We start from the raw sequence: 21,039 nt of genomic DNA, 5'->3' as shown, positions 1-21,039 counted from the left end.
AGCTTTCCAAACCTGTCAATTTCATACATGTTATCTCCCACATTATTATCGGTGTTTGTTTTGCATTCATTGTTATCCCTGTTCCCATTTATGCTTTCCTCTGTCCCATGCCTGTTGCAATTCTGTTATTCATTATTATTATTTTTCATCATCAATTTTTTTTTTTTTTTGATTGTTTGTATGGAATTCCATATGCTGTACTATTGTTATGTCATTGTTTGACCATTTTGCTTCAACCTTGTTTTGTTGCACTAATTTATTCAGTATTTGTTTGTTACATATGCATATTATGTTATCTTATATTATTATTATTGCTTTTTGTATATTCATACATTGATTGTATTATATTTATTACAATTTGGTTTTTTTCTCCCTCCCCCCTTTCCCTTTAACATCTTTTGGAAATATATGGTTGTTCATTGTCAGTGACTAGCACCTTAATCACACCTGGTGATCGATCTTCTGTCTGGCAACATGTGGCTGCTTATTATTATATATTATAAAAAATTTTCCCCCTTCTCCGTTGTCTTTCCCTGACATCGGCACATGTAGCTTCAATACTCAATTTTTTTAATTTATCTATTTGCAATTTAATTTCCCAGCGTGTTCTGTCCCGAATCGTGTCCCCCTTTTTTTCTGTGCATCCCGGCACGGTGAGACACACACCGCGTCCAGCTGTGTGTTTCTTTGGTCTTCTTGCCATCTACTCTGTTCCCTGTTGGTCCAGTGCTGACCAATGAGCAGCCGCGGTGGTTCCTTTCCACTTCCGGTTGCGATCTCCGTGTCGGTGGAGCGCAAGTGCCGGCTCCGCCCACACCACGTCACGCCGCTACATGACATACGGGGGCGGGCCCGGCATCAGCGCTCCAGGGAGTCCTCCCTGTGAGGCCAGCTGAATTGTATCCCAATCTATCGGCCAGCACATATATAGTGCACTTCTCCTAACACTCAACCAGCCTCTTGTTTGCTGGCTGCAGTGTGGAGAGGTCGCCGCCATTCCAATCTGGTTTAACATCAAGGTATATTTAATACTCTGCCTTTACCTTATGTTTCAAAGGAACATATCTACTTATTTAATTGATTTTTTAATTAATTCCTTAACCTTTTGATATTTTGCAGCCCCATGTGTGGGCTTTCCTTTTAAACATACACTGTTTTCTATACAGTTTCCTTGATATGCCTGAACCAAATCCTCAAGCTAATCAGTTGTTGTCTGCCTATCTTTCAGACCGGCAGCACTTATACTGGACACTTATCCCATCTAGGAGACTGCACCTGGCTTCCCCCCTTTTTCTGAGGACTTCAGATGCCCAGTTTAATTGTGATCACTTCCCTGGCCCAACAGCTGTGGCTTTCCTTCTAAATATCAACATCAATTTACAATCCATATTGCTGCACGTGTTTGCCAGATTTATCCACATCACCAGTTGTTTTTAACCCTTGTGCAGGCCACCTAAACTCAGCTATGATTTAACTCTGTAAGTACTCATTATACATGCCTTATACTATGTGAACTGTATTAGTCACCCTGTATTATGAAAAAATCTTTACAAATGTTGGTTTTTTACACGCCCATATCTTTATATCACCAGAGTACCGCTTTGAACCTCCCCTGAAGAAGGAGCAAGCATCTTTAGCTCCGAAACATGTCGGGTTATGTTCTAGCGTTATGAGTTATTTCCTTTCTGTCCGTTTTTTGCTTGCACATTGTTTTTATTCATGATTTGTATTTGTATTTAATAAAATTTATCATTTTTTCATTAATATTATTCATCTATCCTTTCAACTTTATGTGCCTAAAAAGTCCCAATTTAGGGGAACCTTACATGTTTGCTGATACCTGTAGGGGAGGTAATTTAAACTCAGTCCGCAGCATTTCAGTAAGGGACTGGAATAGTAGCCTCAGAGTGAGACGCCGCAAACAGTACCTCAGAATCTGAATATTCAGAAGATGCACCATCTTCAGCCTGCTCCACCTCCAAGTTACCCATAGCTACCTCCTCAATGTCTTCTGCCCAATCTGGCTGTAGACCAGAAGCCCCTGCAAGGTTTTGAGAGCACAGAAGCCCTGCTGTACCCTTGCTGGGCCCGGGTACAGGAGAGGGAGATTTACCCTGCTTGTTCCTGCCCTGTGAAACAGAAGCAATCATGCAGGCTATATTACCTTCTAGGCCAGCCAAGGCAAATGCCAAATCGTCCTTAGTAACATAAGCAGATACAGAGGGATTGGAGGTAGCAACCATACCTGACAAGCGCAAAGGCTGAGACTGGCCAGTAGCTTCAGGTCTATCAGGGGGGGAGAGTACAGCGGGAATCAAACTAGGACTGTTCAATCTTGATGTGGGGACACTAGGCCCCTTCCCTGCTGTGCCCCCCCCCCCACTTCTCTTTCTGGAAGACATTGCTTTTAGTAAAGTAAGACCCAGAAGTGAGGCTCTGTTGCACAAGGGTAGATTATACTGTGATCCAGCACTAAACAGCTATCACAGACTACCATTCTTCTAAGCTGTCCCGCGGTCACTCACATGCCCAGTCTGACCCACCTACTCTGTGTCCCAACAGATCCCGGTCAGCAGCTTCCAGCAGCTTGTTCTAGTGTGATCCACTCAGGATGTTTAAAAGGATGTGAACACATTCACATGCCGGTCTGTGATGTCATCAGCAAGTGCCACTCTCAAAAATGTGCGTTATTCCTTCCCTTAAACCTCTTTATCAGAGAAAGAAAAGGAATAACTTGCCAGTCCCGCCACAGGATCCTCAGCAGGACCCAATCTTCACTCATCACGGCGAGCTTGGTCAATCCAACCTTCAAGGTCCGGGTCCCCCATTTTAATGGGGTCCACTCCCTTGGCCCTGTAGAGTACCCTACTTAAAACTCCCTGGGATAATAAAAAAAACAGGGTTTCATTACTATGGTCCAGCATCCAAATGGGTCACATTACAGGCAAAATCTCGGATCTTCTCTAGCCGAGGCTCGGGTATCACTCTTTTAGCGCTTAGCCATTTGAATGGATCCGATAGAACGCCCAATTACTGGAACATCTCTTGAGATTTTGAAGAGGTTTAACAGCCATGACCAGGGCCGCTGTTAGAAATCATGGGGCCCCGTACAGCCTACCTAAGGGGGCCCCCCCGACCCCGCCCACCTCAACAAAATGCAGCCTTGTCCTCAAGTGATATTTGTTTTTCTCCTGCCTGTTATAAATTTGATTAGACTAGGCTTCAAACACACCTGAGATCATCCCTTTTTAATGAGAATGTTGCCGCTGACTTTAAGACATACATTTTCTTTAAAGCAAAAGATGACCTTTGGGAACATGTTACATGTTCCACCCAAACTTAGGATGGAACATGTAACATGTTCCAAATCCTGCAGCCGCCACTCACTGCCCCCCCCCCCCCTCCACCCTGTGGCAGCAGTATGGGAAGACCTTTCCCATACTAGCTATCACTTTTTTTAAAATCAACTACGCATGGCCACGTCATTCATTCACACACCTACCTTGTCGTTCATTCAGTGTGTGAATGAACTACAAGGCCCGACATCCTTTGTGGCTGTCGGCTTATAGTTCTCAAAGACCTACAATGGTGCTGTGGAGTGCCGTGGTAGTTCATTGATTTCTTGTCAGTGTATCTGCAAGCCTGTAAAGGATGTACAGGTACACAGATATACTGACAGATCTGAAGAAGACCTGCATGGCACCAGGGATCTGCTGATCACATGTGCAATGCTTTACAGGCTACAAAAGAGAAATATAATAAATGCACATTTTTTTTACCTGCAAAAAAATGTGCATTTATTATTTTTTTTAATAGGTGAACTTATCCTTGAAGCATACACTCCAATAATTATTTAAAAATCTTTGAGCTTTTTCACACTAGCATTGCTCTTTGAAGAGTGATCTGCATCCAGATCACTCTTCCGAGAGCATTTGGCTGGTGGGAAGGAGGCATTGCATCACCTTTTCTGCACCTGTTTTAACCACTTAAAAATCCTGATAACAGTTGAATAGGATTGTGGCCAGCAGGCAACATGGTAGATGGTCCAGTGGGGATAATTTTTGCTGTGCAAAAAGCTTTATGGTTGTGACATATGTACTTTCCATGCTGCCACCTTTCCAGCATAAGAGCTCTTTCAAACAAAGATTCTCTGCTTAGCAAGGGATCCGTGAGTGGATTCCCTGCTGAACTGAAGCTTATCGGCATAGATGTCAGTGTTAAAACATCTGTGCCAGTTCAGTCTGTGACCGCATACACCACACAGTGGATAGGTTTGACTTGTGATGGCTCTAAGGGTGGCCACTTGTAAATGGAAATGTGTCCATTTACATTAGCCTTGTTTGATCTGTCATGTTTCCATTTTTTTCAGGAACTGAACAGATCCCGAGGGAGGTGGATGCAAACAGACAGCAGTTCATTTACATCCAGACTTCTGTAGATCTACATAGAGGTCTGTACAAAAAATTGACTGGCAGATCTAAGTGGAAAGCTTGGGCAAATATTTATTATGGGGAGTTCTTGGGGGCCCTAAAAACACAGCTCAGCCATTTACTGCCCTTCAAACAGAAATGTAACCAAGCATCTCATGCTTATGATTACCATCATTATGACGATCTGAGCACAGCAGCTGCTCTGTTGCTCTGTCACAGTGTCACTGTTGGTTGCTGATTTTGTTATGGTTGTACTGTATGTTACAATCTGTAACATACAGTACAGCCATAAAGTTAACATAATCAGCACCCAACAGCAATGTGACACTGTGACAGAGCAACAGAGCAGCTGCTGTGCTCAGATCGTCATAATGATGGTAGGCACACAGTGGGCAGTCAGAGAGTTTACCTTCCTTCCTTAGTAGTCAGGGTCATTGTGTGAGGCTGTGCAGCGCCACCCGCCATCAGAAAAGGCCTGCAGTGCCTTCTCAGCCTCCAGCCCGCCTCACATCAGTCTCTCCCTCTGTCCGTGGAACTTACTGAGGGAGCAGTGTAGAAATAAACCACTCCGCCAGTGAAAACATAGGCAGTGGGTGGCCACGACCGGAACTATGATATGGGTAGCGCATGTGCTTGTCTCCCTGCGCCCAGAAAAAGGAAAAAAAGTTCCTCCTTTACTGACATCTCCTGGGCCCCTATGTTAACCCGATGGGGCCCAGGAAAATACCCTCTGATAAGCAAGTTGAAGAGGGTATGGTTTAGAAAAAACTTTTTATTTATTTTGGCAGAAATAACTATAAAGCTGCCCGGGCCCCCCTGCTGGACTGATACATCAGGGCTAGTTGTACTGCCTTATAAGCGGCCCTGGCCATGACCACCACCTTTTAAGACACTGGCGAAAAAACTGAGGTTCTTCCTGTATGGGAGGGGTTATATGGGAGGAACATCCTGTCTATTGATTGCCAGTGTCCATTCACCTAAAGGTAGCGTATAACCCAGATAGCCATTATTACCTGCTCAGTATCCCGTGATGTTTGATAAAGAAAGTGTACATTTTATGTCCCCTCAAAATAACTCAACACACAGCCATTAATGTCTAAACCACTGGCAACAAAAGTGAGTACACCCCTAAAGGACAATGTCCAAATTGGGCCCAAAGTGTCAATATTTTGTGTGGCCACCATTATTTTCCAGCACTGCCTTAACCCGCTTGGGCATGGAGTTCACCAGAGCTTCATAGGTTGCCACTGGAGTCCTCTTCCACTCCTCCATGAAGACATCACGGAGCTGGTGGATGTTAGAGACCTTGCGCTACTCCACCTTCTGTTTGAGGATGCCCCACAGATGCTCAATAGGGTTTAGGTCTGGAGACATGCTTGGCCAGTCTATCACCTTTTCCTTCAGCTTCTGTAACAAGGCAGTGGTCGTCTTGGAGGTGTTTTTGGGGTCGTTATCATGTTGGAATACTGCCCTGCAGCCCAGTCTCCGAAGGGAGGGGATCATGCTCTGCTTCAGTATGTCACAGTACATGTTGGCATTCATGGTTCCCTCAATAAACTGTAGCTCCCCAGTGCCGGCAGCACTCATGCAGCCCCAGACCATGACACTCCCACCACCATGCTTGACTGTAGGCAAGACACACTTGTCTTTGTACTCCTCACCTGGTTGCTGCCACACATGCTTGACACCATCTGAACCAAATAAGTTTATCTTGGTCTTGTCAGACCACAGGACATGGTTCCAGTAATCCAGGTCCTTATGCCCCATACACACGTGCAGATTGTCTGCAGACTTACCAAAACCATATAATATGAGGTCAAACCTAAACACTTTCAATTTGTATGCAATCCGGCAGGCCCTTGCACTACATAGAAAAGGTAAGTCTGCAGACAAAAGTCTTCAGATAATCTGCACGTGTGTATGGGGCATTAGTCTGCTTGTCTTCATCAAACTGTTTACAGGCTTTCTTGTGCATCATGTTTAGAAGAGGCTTCCTTCTGGGACGACAGCCATGAGCACCAGATTGAAGATTTGAAATCCAGGCTCATTGAGTTCTTTGGGAACGCATCTGAATCGTACACGTGTTCAGGATTCAGTTCAGTATATGCACGATTCAGTTCAGCATTTCAGCATGGATGGCTTTCCTACTACAGGAGTTGACACCCTTTATCTACTTTACCCCCACAGGAGCTGCTGGTAAATGGTTACCCTATTCCTGCATAGCCAGGCAACAAGTATTTTCTTACTCACATCCAGACATAAGAAACAGTTTGGGGGCTTGGTTTTGTTGTTTTATTAGGGGTAATAACTTGGATGGGGTAAAGGGGTTATGGGATGCCCGACTTGACTGAAAATGATGAATGGGAACAACTTCCTCCCTATGTAAAAACAAATCCTGGACTGTTCACCCTCCTGGCCTCCAACAGTCTTTAGTGATCAAAAGCAAAAGTCCCCTGAGGACTAGAAGCTCTCAGACTCTTTAGAAAATAGCACAGTATGTTGTAAGCTGCTTACATGAGTGTCTCTTCTCTTCTGTAGAACTGCTCACAGCTCTAGTGCCTGCAAGAACTACCAGCCCTCCTGGCTGCTCTGTCCACCAGCCCGCCTGGCTGCTCCAAAGATCTCCCAAGGCAAGGGATGGGAAGGGTTAAGCACGCTTGCCAAATATGGCAGTCTCTTTCCTTGTAAATCCCTGGGTGTGTCCTCCTTGCTCCCTAGGCAGGATTCCTTTCAAACCGCAATGCTGTCAGGATCTTCCTAAACCAGCCCGAGCACAGCCTGGAGGTAGAGCCCCCCCCCCTCCAGACACAGGGGTCCCTACTAGGCCACGACAGACTCCTCAGCACTCCATCTTCCACCCAACCTCCCTTCTGGCATGGCTCCCTCATATTTAAGGGCGGACTCAAACACCCTGCCAGGACATTCTGCCTGGGGATTGGCCAAATCCCTCAAGTATGCAGATCAGTTCCCCCAGACTCCACCCATTAACTTCTAGAAATTTCTCCAAACTTTCAGATCCAGGGGGAGGTACCAGAGATCTGCCTCTGTGAGTCATCCAGCCTGACCTGCAGTAAACCCTGACCCAATTTTAGACTCACAAACTAACCATGAGTCATAGCATAAATTATCCTGCACTAACATTAGAAGCACACTAGAGGGTACTACATACTATGTATTGGCCAGCATTGAAATTGCAGCTGTGACAAAAAGCTGGCCCTGAGCCTTGCAGAACCGTATAAGAAACACACCCCAACTGCTGAACAAATGCTTTCTTTATTCACAGTGAAAACAGACATACAATTTGCACTGGACATGTGTGAACACAGCGACTGCCTGAAAAATTAAAGCAGCTCACAGGTATACAATAAAGGGCAGGCACTCTGAGGCACACACAACTTCAGAAGCTTTCTATACTAAATGCCAGGTGCTCTGATGAAGAATACTTAAAGCGGAGTTCCGCCCCCCCCCCCCACAAAAAAAATAAAAGTCAGCAGCTACAAATACTGTAGCTGCTAACTTTTAATATTAGGATGCTTACCTGTCCAGGGATCCTGCAATGTCAGCACCCCAGACGATTTTTGGATCAGTTCTCTGGTGCTGCTCCCACCATTCATGGTAAGCAAAACTGGCAGTGAAGCTGTCAGGAAGGCTCTAGCAGAGGATGAGTTAAACCCACAGCCTAATCCTGGCTCCACCCTTCTCATCAAGGAAGAGCACTATTTAAGCTGGATCAGCACACAGGTTCAGTGCTGCTTTGTCTTCAGCCTTGGATACCTGTTACCTGCACTTGTTCCTAGTTCCAGACCCGGCTTGTCCTGACGATTCTCTGATCTCCACCTGCACCAACCTTGGCTTGTCCCGTGACCACTCTTCCTGTCTGCTCCTACTGGTCTATACGTTACCGATTGGCTCCTGACCCGGCTTGTCTTACTACGCTTCTGTCATTTCCAGATCCGTCCATCCTGCCTGGGAAGCTCCTCCTGTTATCCAGGAAACCCTGCTGCCTGCACAACACCCTGCTCATCGGACTTCTCTGGCAACCTTCACCAGTAGCCATCGTCCGCTTCAAGCAAAACTCCAGGCGCTCGTGCTACTCTACACTCCGGTGTCCCCTGTTTGCACTATCAGGGGTCCCGAGTCGGAGGTGCAAGGGAGGCCTTCCTCACAGTGTCAGGCCCATCTCCAGGTACGTGATAGTACAAAGCAGCCAGATGTCTGAGCCTGACCGAGGAACCTCCCCTATGGACGAGTTATGTCATCACCTGGCGGCACTGACCCGATCAGTCAAAGACTTACAAGAAGGCTATAACCGACTTGAAGAACGGGTCCAGTTACTTACCCCGCCAGCCTCCTCTCCAAACGCCCAGGGGGGATCTCCTGCTACACCTACAGTCATGGTTTTGCCTCCAGAACCTCGTGTACCTACTCCGGAAAAGTTCTCTGGAGATCGCAGCAAGTTTAGGTCCTTCCATAATGCCTGCAAACTTTATTTTGCATTACAACCCCGGACTTTTTCACTCGAGGCCACTAAAGTAGGCTTCGTCATTTCCCTTCTACAAGGCGAACCCCAGTCCTGGGCCCACCGTTTACTTGAACAAAAGGATCCCTGCTTATCCAGTTTAAACTTGTTCTTTGGAGCTATGGCCCAGTTATATGAGGACCCCCAGAAAACCACTACTGCTGAGGCGGCCCTCTACACCCTTCAGCAAGGCCGCAGAGCAGCAGAGGACTATGTAACTGACTTAAGAAGGTGGAGTGCTGATACTAACTGGAATGATGCTGCCCTCCGCCACCAATTTCGTATGGGACTATCTGACTGTCTGAAAGACGAATTGGCCCGTGTAGGGGTGCCAGATACTCTGGAAGCCCTGATACACCTGGCGATCCAGATCGATAGACGCCTAAGAGAGCGTCGTGCAGAAAGATCATCGGATCAATCCCGACCCGTATGGATGATGCCTCGAGTCTTCAGACCTTCTGGTCCGACATTCCCAGCATCCGCTCCTCCCACCACTGACTCTTCTGAACCAATGCAGCTTGGCATAATCCGTCCTTCCCTCACCCCAGAAGAACGTCAACGCCGGCGTCTGAATAACTTGTGCCTGTACTGTGGAGAAGATGGACACTATGTGAGGTCTTGTCCAGCTAAAAGCCGTAAGTGTCTAACCCTTTCTTCTACCAACCAAGGGTTGAGCCTCCACAATTCATCTCACTTGACTGTGCTTATTTCATTACAGCTTCCAGAAGGGGCTATCCAGGCACCCGCCATTATTGATTCAGGAGCCTGTAGCTGTTTTATCGTCCTGAAATTTGCGACTCAGCTAAAGGTTCCCCTAAGGCCCAGATCACAGGGACTGACTATCCATTTGGCTGACGGATCTCGTATCAGATCTGGACCTGTCACACAAGAGACTCTTCCCTTGCATGCTACCATATCGGGTAACCACAAAGAGTTACTACGCCTAGATGTTATCACCTCACCACTGTTCCCCATCATTCTGGGCATGCCTTGGCTGCAGGCACACAATCCCTGCATTAATTGGAAAATGGGAGAGATTAAATTCCAGTCCTCTTACTGTCAACAACTCTGCCTCTTCCAGCCACAAGACCCCCTGTCTCCATTACTGTGTATGGACTCTGATACCGAATCGTGCTCTTCTGTGCCTGCAATCTACCACGATTTCTTAGACGTCTTCAGCAAGAAGGGAGCAGAGACTCTTCCCCCTCACAGACCATACGATTGCCCTATCGAGCTTCTTCCCGGAGCCGAAATACCCTTCGGACGGATTTTCCCACTCACTGAACTTGAACTTTCCGCACTAAAGGAATACCTTGATGATAGCCTGAGAAAGGGGTTTATCCGCCCTTCCACATCCCCGGCAGGAGCTGGGATTTTCTTTGTAGAAAAAAAAGACCACTCGCTCCGCCCCTGTGTGGACTATCGTGATCTAAATAAAATTACGATTAAGAATCGTTACCCGTTACCATTAGTGCCGGAACTATTCCAGAGACTCCGCTGTGCCACCAATTTTACTAAATTGGACTTACGGGGGTCATATAATCTAGTGCGAATCAGGGAAGGTGATGAGTGGAAAACAGCATTTCGCACCCGTTTCGGGCACTATGAGTACCTAGTGATGCCCTTTGGGCTTTGCAACACCCCAGCCACCTTCCAGCACTTTGTTAATGACATTTTCCGAGATTTTCTGGACTTGTTTGTTATTGTTTATCTTGATGATATTTAGATTTTTTCCTCCACCATAGAAGACCATCATGAACACGTAAGAAATGTCCTTGCCCGTCTCAGACAGCATGGCTTATACGCAAAACCTGAGAAGTGTGAGTTCAGTCGACAGAGTATCCAATTCCTGGGTCTGATTCTTTCCACAGAAGGTATTAAAATGGATCCTCAAAAGGTTTCTGCTATTTTACACTGGCCGGTTCCCTCTGATAAAAAAGGGGTGCAACGGTTCGTAGGGTTCTCAAACTTTTATCGGAAGTTTATCAAGAATTTCTCCGCAATCATCTCCCCCATCACTCAGTTAACCAGACAAGGTATCCGTTTCCTGTGGACTCCTGAGGCGCAGACCGCATTTGAAACCCTAAAGGATTTCTTCACCTCTGCACCAGTCCTTCGACACCCAGATCCTGGCCTGCCTTACGTCCTAGAAGTAGACACATCTGAGTCGGCTGTAGGAGCAGTATTGTCGCAGCGGGCAGGAGCCAAAGCTCTGTTACACCCTGTTGCCTTCGTCTCACGCAAGTTATCTTCGGCAGAGAGAAATTATGACGTCGGTGATCGAGAGCTCTTGGGAATTAAGGCTGCCTTGGAAGAGTGGAGATATTTCTTAGAAGGGGCAGCCCATCCAATTCTAGTGTACACAGACCACAAGAATCTAGAATACTTGCAAGCAGCTAGACGCTTAAAACCCCGCCAGGCCAGGTGGGCTCACTTTTTCTCCAGATTTTCCTTTCATGTCACTTACAGGCCGGGATCAAAGAAAACAGAACCGGATGCATTATCCCGTATGTTTTCTGATGCTGAGAGATCTGCAGTCCCAGATACAATTCTGTCATCAGGAAACTTCCTGTTACTGCAAGACGACTTACTGCTACAGCTCAAACAGGCCTCTAAGGATATTTCCCCACTTCCCGGAGTTTCCTTACAGGTTAAGGACGGACTTTTATGGCATAATAACAAAATATTTGTACCTGAGAATTTGCGGGTCCCTGTCTTGGGTCTCTGCCATGACCATTCCCTTGCAGGACATTTTGGAGTCCATAAGTCCTCTGAGCTACTTCAACGCACCTTTTGGTGGCCTGATCTACAGAAGGATTGTAAAAGGTACATTGAAACCTGTGTTACATGTATCCGGAACAAGACCCCCAGGTCTAAATCTTGGGGGTTGCTCAAACCCTTACCAGTCCCTGACAGAGCATGGAAAATTATTTCAATGGACTTTATCGTTGAACTCCTGCCATCTGAAGGCTACACTACCATCTGGTGGTAGACCGGCTATCCAAGATGGCGCATTTCTTACCCATGAAGGGCACTCCCTCGGCCATGGATACAGCCAAGTTGTTCATCAAAGAGATTGTGAGACTGCATGGACTTCCTGCCAACATAGTATCCGACCGCGGAGTCCAGTTCACCTCCAGATTTTGGAAATCCCTTTGTGAGAAATTGGATATTGAACTGTCCTTTTCTTCAGCATATCACTCACAGACCAACGGTCAAACAGAAAGGACCAATCAGACACTGGAACAGTATCTACGCTGTTTTTCGTCCTTTTCCCGGGATGATTGGGTGACGCTATTGCCACTAGCGGGAGTTCGCATACAACAACTCTGAACATTCGGCTACCAAGCAGACTCCATTCTTTGCCAATTATGGTTACCATCCTTCTTTTCTGATCACCACAGTACCCGAATGTCCTGTCCCTGCTGTCCAGGACACAGTAAACTTTTTTGCATCCAACACTAAGTTACTTCAGGAAACCATGGCTAAGGCTCAGGAAAATAATAAAAAATTATTTGACAGGAAAAGAAGGGGAGAGCTGATATTGGAACCAGGTGATCAGGTATGGTTGGCCACAACCAATTTGAAGCTTACCTGTCCCTCAAGAAAACTTGGACCTAAATTTTTGGGTCCCTTTACTATTAAAAGAAGAATCAATGACGTCTCTTATGAATTGGAACTACCAGCTTCCTTTAAAATCCACCCGGTTTTCCATGTTACCCTGCTAAAACCTGCCATCCCTGATCCTTTTCCGGAGTGAAATACAGGTCCCCCCGAGCCAGTAATGGTGGACAGTGAAGAGGAATTTGAGGTCGAAGCAATTGTGGGTTGCAGGAAAAGGAGGAATCAGGTACAGTACCTGATTAAATGGAAGGAGTATGGTCCTGAAGACAATTCCTGGGAACCTGAAGAAAACATCCATGCCAAAAGACTCATACAGGCTTTCAACCGGGCCCACCCAGCAAGAATGGCCCAGTTGGGCATCCGGAGGCTGCCCATTGGGGGGGGGGGGGCATGTCAGGAAGGCTCTGGCAGAGGATGAGTTAAACCCACAGCCTAATCCTGGCTCCACCCTTCTCATCAAGGAAGAGCACTATTTAAGCTGGATCAGCACACAGGTTCAGTGCTGCTTTGTCTTCAGCCTTGGATACCTGTTACCTGTTTACCTGCACTTGTTCCTAGTTCCAGACCCGGCTTGTCCTGACGATTCTCTGATCTCCACCTGCACCAACCTTGGCTTGTCCCGTGACCACTCTTCCTGTCTGCTCCTACTGGCTTATACGTTACCGATTGGCTCCTGACCCGGCTTGTCTTACTACGCTTCTGTCATTCCCAGATCCGTCCATCCTGCCTGGGAAGCTCCTCCTGTTATCCAGGAAACCCTGCTTCCAGCACCTGCTGCCTGCACAACACCCTGCTCATCGGACTTCTCTGGCAACCTTCACCAGTAGCAATCGTCCGCTTCAAGCAAAACTCCAGGCGCTCGTGCTACTCTACACCCGGTGTCCCCTGTTTGCACTATCAGGGGTCCCGAGTCGGAGGCGCAAGGGAGGCCTTCCTCACAGTGTCAGGCCCATCTCAAGGTACGTGATAGAAGCCTTTCGGCTTCACAGCCGGTTCCCTACTGCGCATGCGCAAAGTGCGCTGCGTTTTAAACTGGCCTGGCAGCGGAGGAAGGAGGAGGGGGCAAGAACTTCCAAGGGACCTCGCTGCAGTCGGTTCTCACGGAAATTGAGACAGGTACCTGTCAAAAACGGGTACCTGTTCCCCCCTCCCCCCCTAAAAGGTGCCAAATATGGCACCAGAGAGTTTGCTAAAAAGCATGATAGGCAGTCTCACTGGCTTCCAGGAATATGTGAAAGGAGGGAGAGGGTGGGCAAGCTCAAGTACAATGAGGAAATGCTAAAGCACAGCTTAGTATTCAGGCAAAGCATACAAAATTGAAAACTGCAGCAGGAATGCAGGTAAGCATGGGAAGGTATGGGCACTCCTAAGTGACTGTATTCCATACCTATGAGCAGTGTTGGGGGTAACGAGTTACAAAGTAACGGATTACAGTAACTACATTACTTTTTTTGGTAACGAAGTAACGTAACTAGTTACAATACTAATATTGGTAACTACACTACTTTACTAGGCTATAGGAGGTAACTACACTACTTTACTAGGCTATAGGAACGCGCTTTCCTGCGTTACCCAAGCCGTGCGATACAATCGTTATTTCGAAGAATAGAGAGGGATGAAGTTTATGACTTTTTGTTGCACTTTATGTTTTATTCTGTTTTTTTTCAGGTTTTGTTCTCATGTTTCCCAAAGCCTGTGTTTATACAATAAACTCTATGCAGAAAGAGTGTCATGTATCTTCTTCTACACGGTCAATTAAGAAAGAGGAAAGTAAAGTAATAAGTAGTGAAGTTACTTTTCAAATGCAGTAACTAGTAAAGTAATCTCGTTACAATTTACAGAAGTAACTAGTAACTAATTACATTTTTTGAGTAACTACCCCAACACTGCCTATGAGTAGTTTTCAGTTTTCTTAAAGTGACAGAGTTCCATTAAAGCAGTTCTCAAATCCATAAAGTAATAATAGTGTATGCTGTTTCCCTGTTAAATCTGGCTCTGCCAAAGTTTTATGCATGGTGGCTGCTTTGCTCTGCAGCCCAGGACTTCCCCTCTTTGAAGAATAATTTAAAGTATCAACTGCTTTATGAAATAGTCTGAGCTTTCTGTTTCTTGATGTTACGTATGCTTCTCCTCCACCTGAAATGAACAGTGACCTTTTTTTTAGTAAAACCTACGTGAACCAAATGTGTTTATCATTTTTAAACTCAGAGCAGCCACCACAAAAGACTCCCTGTCACCAGAGGCCTGGATTTCAGCAACTTTGGTGAAAAACCTGCCAACATAACTAAGCCCCAATGACAGCACACAGAAGCCAATATGGGAACTCTCATTGGGTAGTCATAGGATGAATAGGCCTTTACACTTGTTGGCAGGACTCTATGTAGATGTAATCACTAATGCCCCATACACACGTGCAGATTGTCTGCAGACTTACCAAAATCATATAATATGAGGTCAAACCTAAACACTTTCAATTTGTATGCAATCCGGCAGGCCCTTGCACTACATAGAAAAGGTAAGTCTGCAGATAATCTGCACGTGTGTATGGGGCATTACTGAATGGCATCATCATAAACAACTGCTTTTTTTTTTTTAAATAGGATTTTTGCCTTACCAAAAATAATTTTCTTGGAGCACATTACTGGACACAGAAATATTCAGAACAATGGGTTAGGCTGCTGCTTTTGGTAAATTGAACACTGGCAAACAAGAACTGTAAATACAGCTCTGTAAAACCCCTCCAACTCCCAGCAAGCCTCAGTTTTGTAGCAAGCGATAACAGGAGTAGATTGTGAGAAAAGAGGCGACAACCTGTGTCCTGTAATGTACTCCAGCAAAGCAAAGGATTTTACCAGGAAATTCTAGAACACTTCATGCTTCCCTCTGCTGACCAGCTTTATGGAGATGCTGATTTCATTTTCCAGCAGGACCTGGCACCTGTCCACACTGACAAAAGTACCAATACCTGGTTTAATGATCATGGTATCACTGTGCTTGATTGGCCAGAAAACTTGCCTGACCTAAACCCCATAGAGAATCTGTGGGGTATTGTCAAGAGGAAGATGAGAGACACCAGACCCAACAATGCAGACAGGCTGAAGGTCGCTATCAAAGCAACCTGGGCCTCCATAACACCTCAGAAGTGCCACAAGCTCATCACCTCCATTCCACGTGGCATTGATGCAGTAATTCATGCAAAAGGGGCCCCGACCAAGTATTGAGTGCATACTATACTGTACATAACTTTTCAGTAAGCTAACATTTCTGTATTAAAATCCTTATTTTTTTATGGTCTTATGTAATATTTTAATTTTCTGAGATTTTGGGTTTTCAGTAGCTGTAAAACTGTAATCATCAAAATTAAAAGAAAGAATTGCTTGAAATATATCACTCTGTGTGTAACACATCTATATAAAATATAGGGGTTTCACTATTTGAATTGAATTACTGAAATAAATTAACTTTTTGATGATATTTTAATTTTATGAGATGCACCTGTATGCATTTCATATATATATGTATATATACTGTATATTTACTTTAATCATTTTCCAAATAAAATTGGCAAAAAAAATTACAACTTAAAAAAACTCACCATGCCTCTTACTAAATACCTCAGACTGTCTACTTTCTAAAAAGGGGCCCCTTTGGGGGTATTTGTACTGACCTTACATTTTAGGGACTCAAAAAATGAGATGGAGGACTGGTGAGGCTGCATTGATGGGCACTGCTAAGGGTGCATTGAATGGCACTGATGAGGCTGCATTTATTGCCAAAGAAACATTTGTAAGGGGGGGAGGGAATTAAGATGGCCACACCCATGTGGGGGTGCCAGAAATATTTCTGCACCCAGGTGTCTGTGACCCTATGATTGGCCCTGGGTGTTAGGTGGTTATAGATTTTGTAGAAGCAATGATGAGTCCTCAGACGAACCTTGTAAAGAACTTGTTTATTTCCAGCCAGCCATGAGCCGCGTGTAATTACACCAAAAGTTCCAGCACTGTCCCTGCAGCACCTATACTGTGAGAAGTTTCAGGCCAAATCGGTGCTGCTGCCAAATAAGTGCTGAAAGAAAGTCAAAAAGTAACCAAAAGAAGAGAACAGCACTGTCCAGATATTGGTGTTATCAAAGTGCTGTTAAACAAGCTGATGGATGTAAAAAAAACATTTATTGAAGAATGTCAAAGTTTAAAATACAATAAAGGTCAATATAAAAACCAATGCTGTACCAGACCGGTCTGTTCAGATGGTGATCGGTAATGACTGCTGGTCTACTGGGTGAGCTGTGGCCGAACCCCTGTGGATGGACTGAAGATGGACAGCAATCCAGAAGGGCTGTGTGAAAGCCGTGTACGAGCCTGACGTGACTGCGACTCGAAGTCAAGGCAGAAGTCTCAAACCCGGAACTGTGAACCAGCCTGGAACGCATGGAGACATTGCCTTGACATGTTTTGCATGCATGCGCTTTATTTACTCCTGAGCCACGTGTAAACCTTTTTTTTAGTTTTATTTCATCACTTCCTACTTCCTGTTCCCACCCCCAGGTCCTCACACATCTATGTAAATATGCAACACATACATAGTCTACATCTTTCCCCTTTTAAAGAAAAGATGTGCATATGTAAATAAACTGTAATATAGAACCAACAAGAAGTGCAACCTAGCAAGGAACAATAACAAACTACAATATAAAAAGCAAAATGGTGAGTAAGAATCAGTGTGTGATAAAGTTTTGGAACGTTGGATTGGGTTTACGCACTCTTCCAGATCGAGTAACAACTTGTGGGGCTTGCAAGTCTGAAACCTTTTGCCTGTCACCATCATCATTTTGTTGTGGTTGTGTGTTACATCCATTTTTCAAAGTGTCAAATGGCACAGCGGCATATGACTGTGCTTGGGGTCCTGAAGTGATCATAGGCACATGGGCAGCGGCAGTACCATATGATGCAGGTATCTGTAGGAGGTGATGGCGGTTCCTTACATAGGTCTTACCATCAGGATGGACAACATAGCTGTTTGGTTGCCAGGCCTTTCCATGAACCGTGGCCAGTTTGTCAAACCCACGGGCTGTCTCCATCCTTACCACCTGCCCAGGCTCCAGAGGAGAAAGGCATCTGGCCGATTTGTCATGGCTCATCTTTTCTTTTTGCCTGAGTGTAAATAAAGCAGCCTGAACATCACTCTAAACTTGTGGCAGGAGCTGGGATGGGAGCATGGGAATCAGAGTCCTGGTTTTTCATGATGGTAAACGTTGTGCCGGAGAAGGCATGCCATCCCTAGGTGTGTTGCGGAGGTTGAGTAGGGCTACATAAACGTCAGAACCATTATGTGCAGATTCCTTTAGTAGATGCTTGGCCGAACTTACACTACGCTCTGGAAGCCTATAGGATCTAGGGTAATTGGGACTGCTAGTGAAGTGCTGAAAATCCCATTGGTGAGCAAAGTCTTGAATCATCTGCTTGAATATGATGTTGCATTGTCAGTTATCAATTGATAGGGAATTCCATGTGTGGAGAAAATCCGCTTTAATGTCCTTATCACTATATTACTGGACGTGTTTGGGAGGACATCAAATTCCCACCAGCCAGAGTACGAATCTACCAAGAACAGGTAATACTTGTTTGATCACCCAAATATGTCAGCTGCTGTAATAGACCATGGTCTGTCAGGTATTTAGTGAAGAGTTAAAGGTTCTCTCATCTGGTGCGGTCATAGAGCATTGCATGGGGCACATCTGGAAACTTCTCTTTCAATATCAGTGTATATAGTGGGCCAAAACATGGTTTAACGTGCCCTTTGCTTAGTGGAATGAATGCCAGGATGACCTTGATGGAGCTGTGTCAAGTAGTATTTCTGGAGAGAGTGAGATATTAGATATCTCTAACCATGCAGGATTAATCCATCATCCACTGTCAATTCATCCCCAATAGAGTAGAATGGTCGGATATCATGGGGGATTTCCTTAAAGGAGCAAGGCCACCCATTGAGAATAATGTCCATGAGGCGCTGACAGGTGGCATCTGCCTGTGTTACTTGCTTTAGTTCTTGAATCACCCCAACACCCCATCCAGAGCCAACACATCATAATCCTCAATAGCTCCAGAGTTATCAGAAGTGGGCACATGTGCGGGTGAAAGAGCATCTGCAACAAACAGTTTACGGCCCCGTTTATAGATTACATTCAGGTGGTAGCATTGAAGCTTTAGCATCATTCGCTGGATGCGTGCAGATGCTGTGTACACGGTTTCTTTCAGTATGATTATGAGTGACCGATGATCTGTCTCCACAGTCACAGGGTGGCCATAGATATAAACATAGAATTTTACACAGGCAAAAACTGGTCCCAATAATTCCTTCTCAATTTGTGCATAGCATGCTTCAGTCTCAGTGAGGGCTCTTGATGCAAAAGCCACAGACCTCCCAACTTGAAGACAGACTGCACCAAGACCATGCTGGGAAGCATCAGCAGACAATACCACTGGATTATGCACATCAAAATACTGTACGACAGGTGGACTAGTTAATTGTCCACAGCAACAGCATGTTGTTCAGTCCAACACCGGTTGGCATCTTGGTGCAGAAGCTGAGGAAGTGGAGATGTTATCTCACTGTAGTGATGAATGAACTTCGAGAGATAATTGGTCATGCCAAGAAACCTTTGCCATCCATGTTTGTCGCCTGGAGCAGGCATTTGATAGATGGCTTTGGTTTTTTCTGGGTCAGGCTTGACACCTTTCTCCGTGGGAAGGTGTCCAACATCTTGCACCTCTGAGACCCTGAAGTGATATTTGGTAGGGTTGAGCTTCATACTGATGGCTCTGACACGGTCTAGTACGCATTTAAGTCGTCCGTCATGTTCCTCAATGGAGGATCCCCAAATCAAGATATCATCAACTACTATTTCACATGCCTGTCCAGCAAAGAGCTGTTCCATACATTTCTGAAAGACTTTGTTTCCAGTTGAAATTTCTATATGGCATCTAAAAGCAGTTGTATCTCCCAAATGGGGTCATAAATGTTGTGAGTAATGAGGATTCCTCATCCAGAGGGATTTGCCAGAATCTACATTTTGTATCTAGAATGCTAAAGACCTTTGCCTGTGGCATATCAGCGATCACTTGCTCTACAGTCTTTAATGGGTGATAAGGCCTCAGGAGAGCCTTATTGAGGTCCACAGGATCAATGCATATGCAGACAGTGCCATCTTTCTTGACTACTGCTGCCATGGCAGAAAACCAGGGGGTAGCCTCCTGCACTGGTGCATTAATGCCCAGTCTAGTCATCTTTGCCGACTCTTGCAAGACTTTGTCTTTTATAGCTAGTGGGATTCTTTAGAGGGTCACACACAATAGGCTGTACCATTTCATCTAAGCACATGTGATACATGACTGAAAGCTTACCAACAGTGTCTGTTCGAAATAAGTCCTCATAAATCGGTCATCTCAGGAGCCTGTTGTTGTAATGCATGTACTTCTGGACTGAGTTGGATTAGATTTAGGCGCATGCTGTCTGGTAAGCCTAGTAGGCTCTTAACATTTCTATCCACAATGTAGAATACCAGCTTGTGTCTGAATTAGCCCCGAGTCTGAATTGTTTGACGAGCATAAGCTATCAGGTTTACCTTATTTGACTTTATTTCACTTTTTATGTTTACACACAGGCTTTTTGGATCATATTGCAATATAATAAAGGTTTGCTTTTGGGTTCAATACCACTTTACCTGATCCCACAGAGACACCAGACCATCTACAGCAAAGGCTAAAGGATCAATGGAATTTGAGACAAACCTGTTCTGGTTGCTGTTGAACCAGGAAGCCAAAGAGGTCCATGTCCCATGCCCCCCATTTGCAACCGAAGTCCAGAAACACTTTGAGGTGAAAAAGACCACTCTGTGGAGTTCAGACCATGATGACTAAGGAAGTCCACCTGCCAATTTTCAACACCAGGAATGTACATGGCAGTCAGAGCTGGAATGTGTAGTTTCACCAAAACCAGAATCAGATTTGCTTCTCTTTGAGTGGAGAGACATCTGGTTCCTCCCTGGTGGCTGATGTAAGCCACGGCTATGGTGTTGTCTGACTGCCTGCCTAGGTGAGAACCTAGCGCAGAGTCCAGTGTTTAGAAGGCAACATTACAGGCGGGCCCTGCTTCTTCTTCCTGGCAGTGTTCATGTGCTGCGCATCAAAGAATTTTGATCAAAGAATGTGAGAAAAAAATACTGATAAAAACAAAAATTGACATAGGAAATGGTTTGCTTCCCTCAGGGTATAGAGAAAATGTCTGTTTTCCTAAGGATACTAGAAAAAAACTGAGACATAATGGAAGGAGCGCGTACCATCTCATGAAACAAAAAGCAACTCAATGTTCCAGAATATGTTGCCTGTGTCTCCTTGGACACTTCCTGTCTTAAACTGTTTGTTTTTGTTACCAAAAAAAAAAAAAAACAGATCTTGTTCCCCCTAAAGC

The 21,039-nt window shown here is 45.2% G+C and overlaps 1 protein-coding gene across 1 annotated transcript in view; it reads right to left on the bottom strand.

Annotated features, from left to right (window-relative positions):
- Nucleotides 1-21,039, bottom strand: part of LOC309559853 (torsin-1A-like) — a gene marked incomplete at its 5' end in the record, with an annotated part of 113,808 nt that overhangs the window by 23,299 nt on the left and 69,470 nt on the right. The gene's annotated exons all lie outside the window — the stretch shown is intronic.

This window comes from Pelophylax lessonae (assembly GCF_965119305.1).
Source record: "Pelophylax lessonae genome assembly, chromosome: 7".
Taxonomy (NCBI): Eukaryota; Metazoa; Chordata; class Amphibia; order Anura; family Ranidae; genus Pelophylax; species Pelophylax lessonae.
Note: the sequence above shows the minus strand (reverse complement) of the source record. Positions and strands in the feature narration are given on the sequence as shown.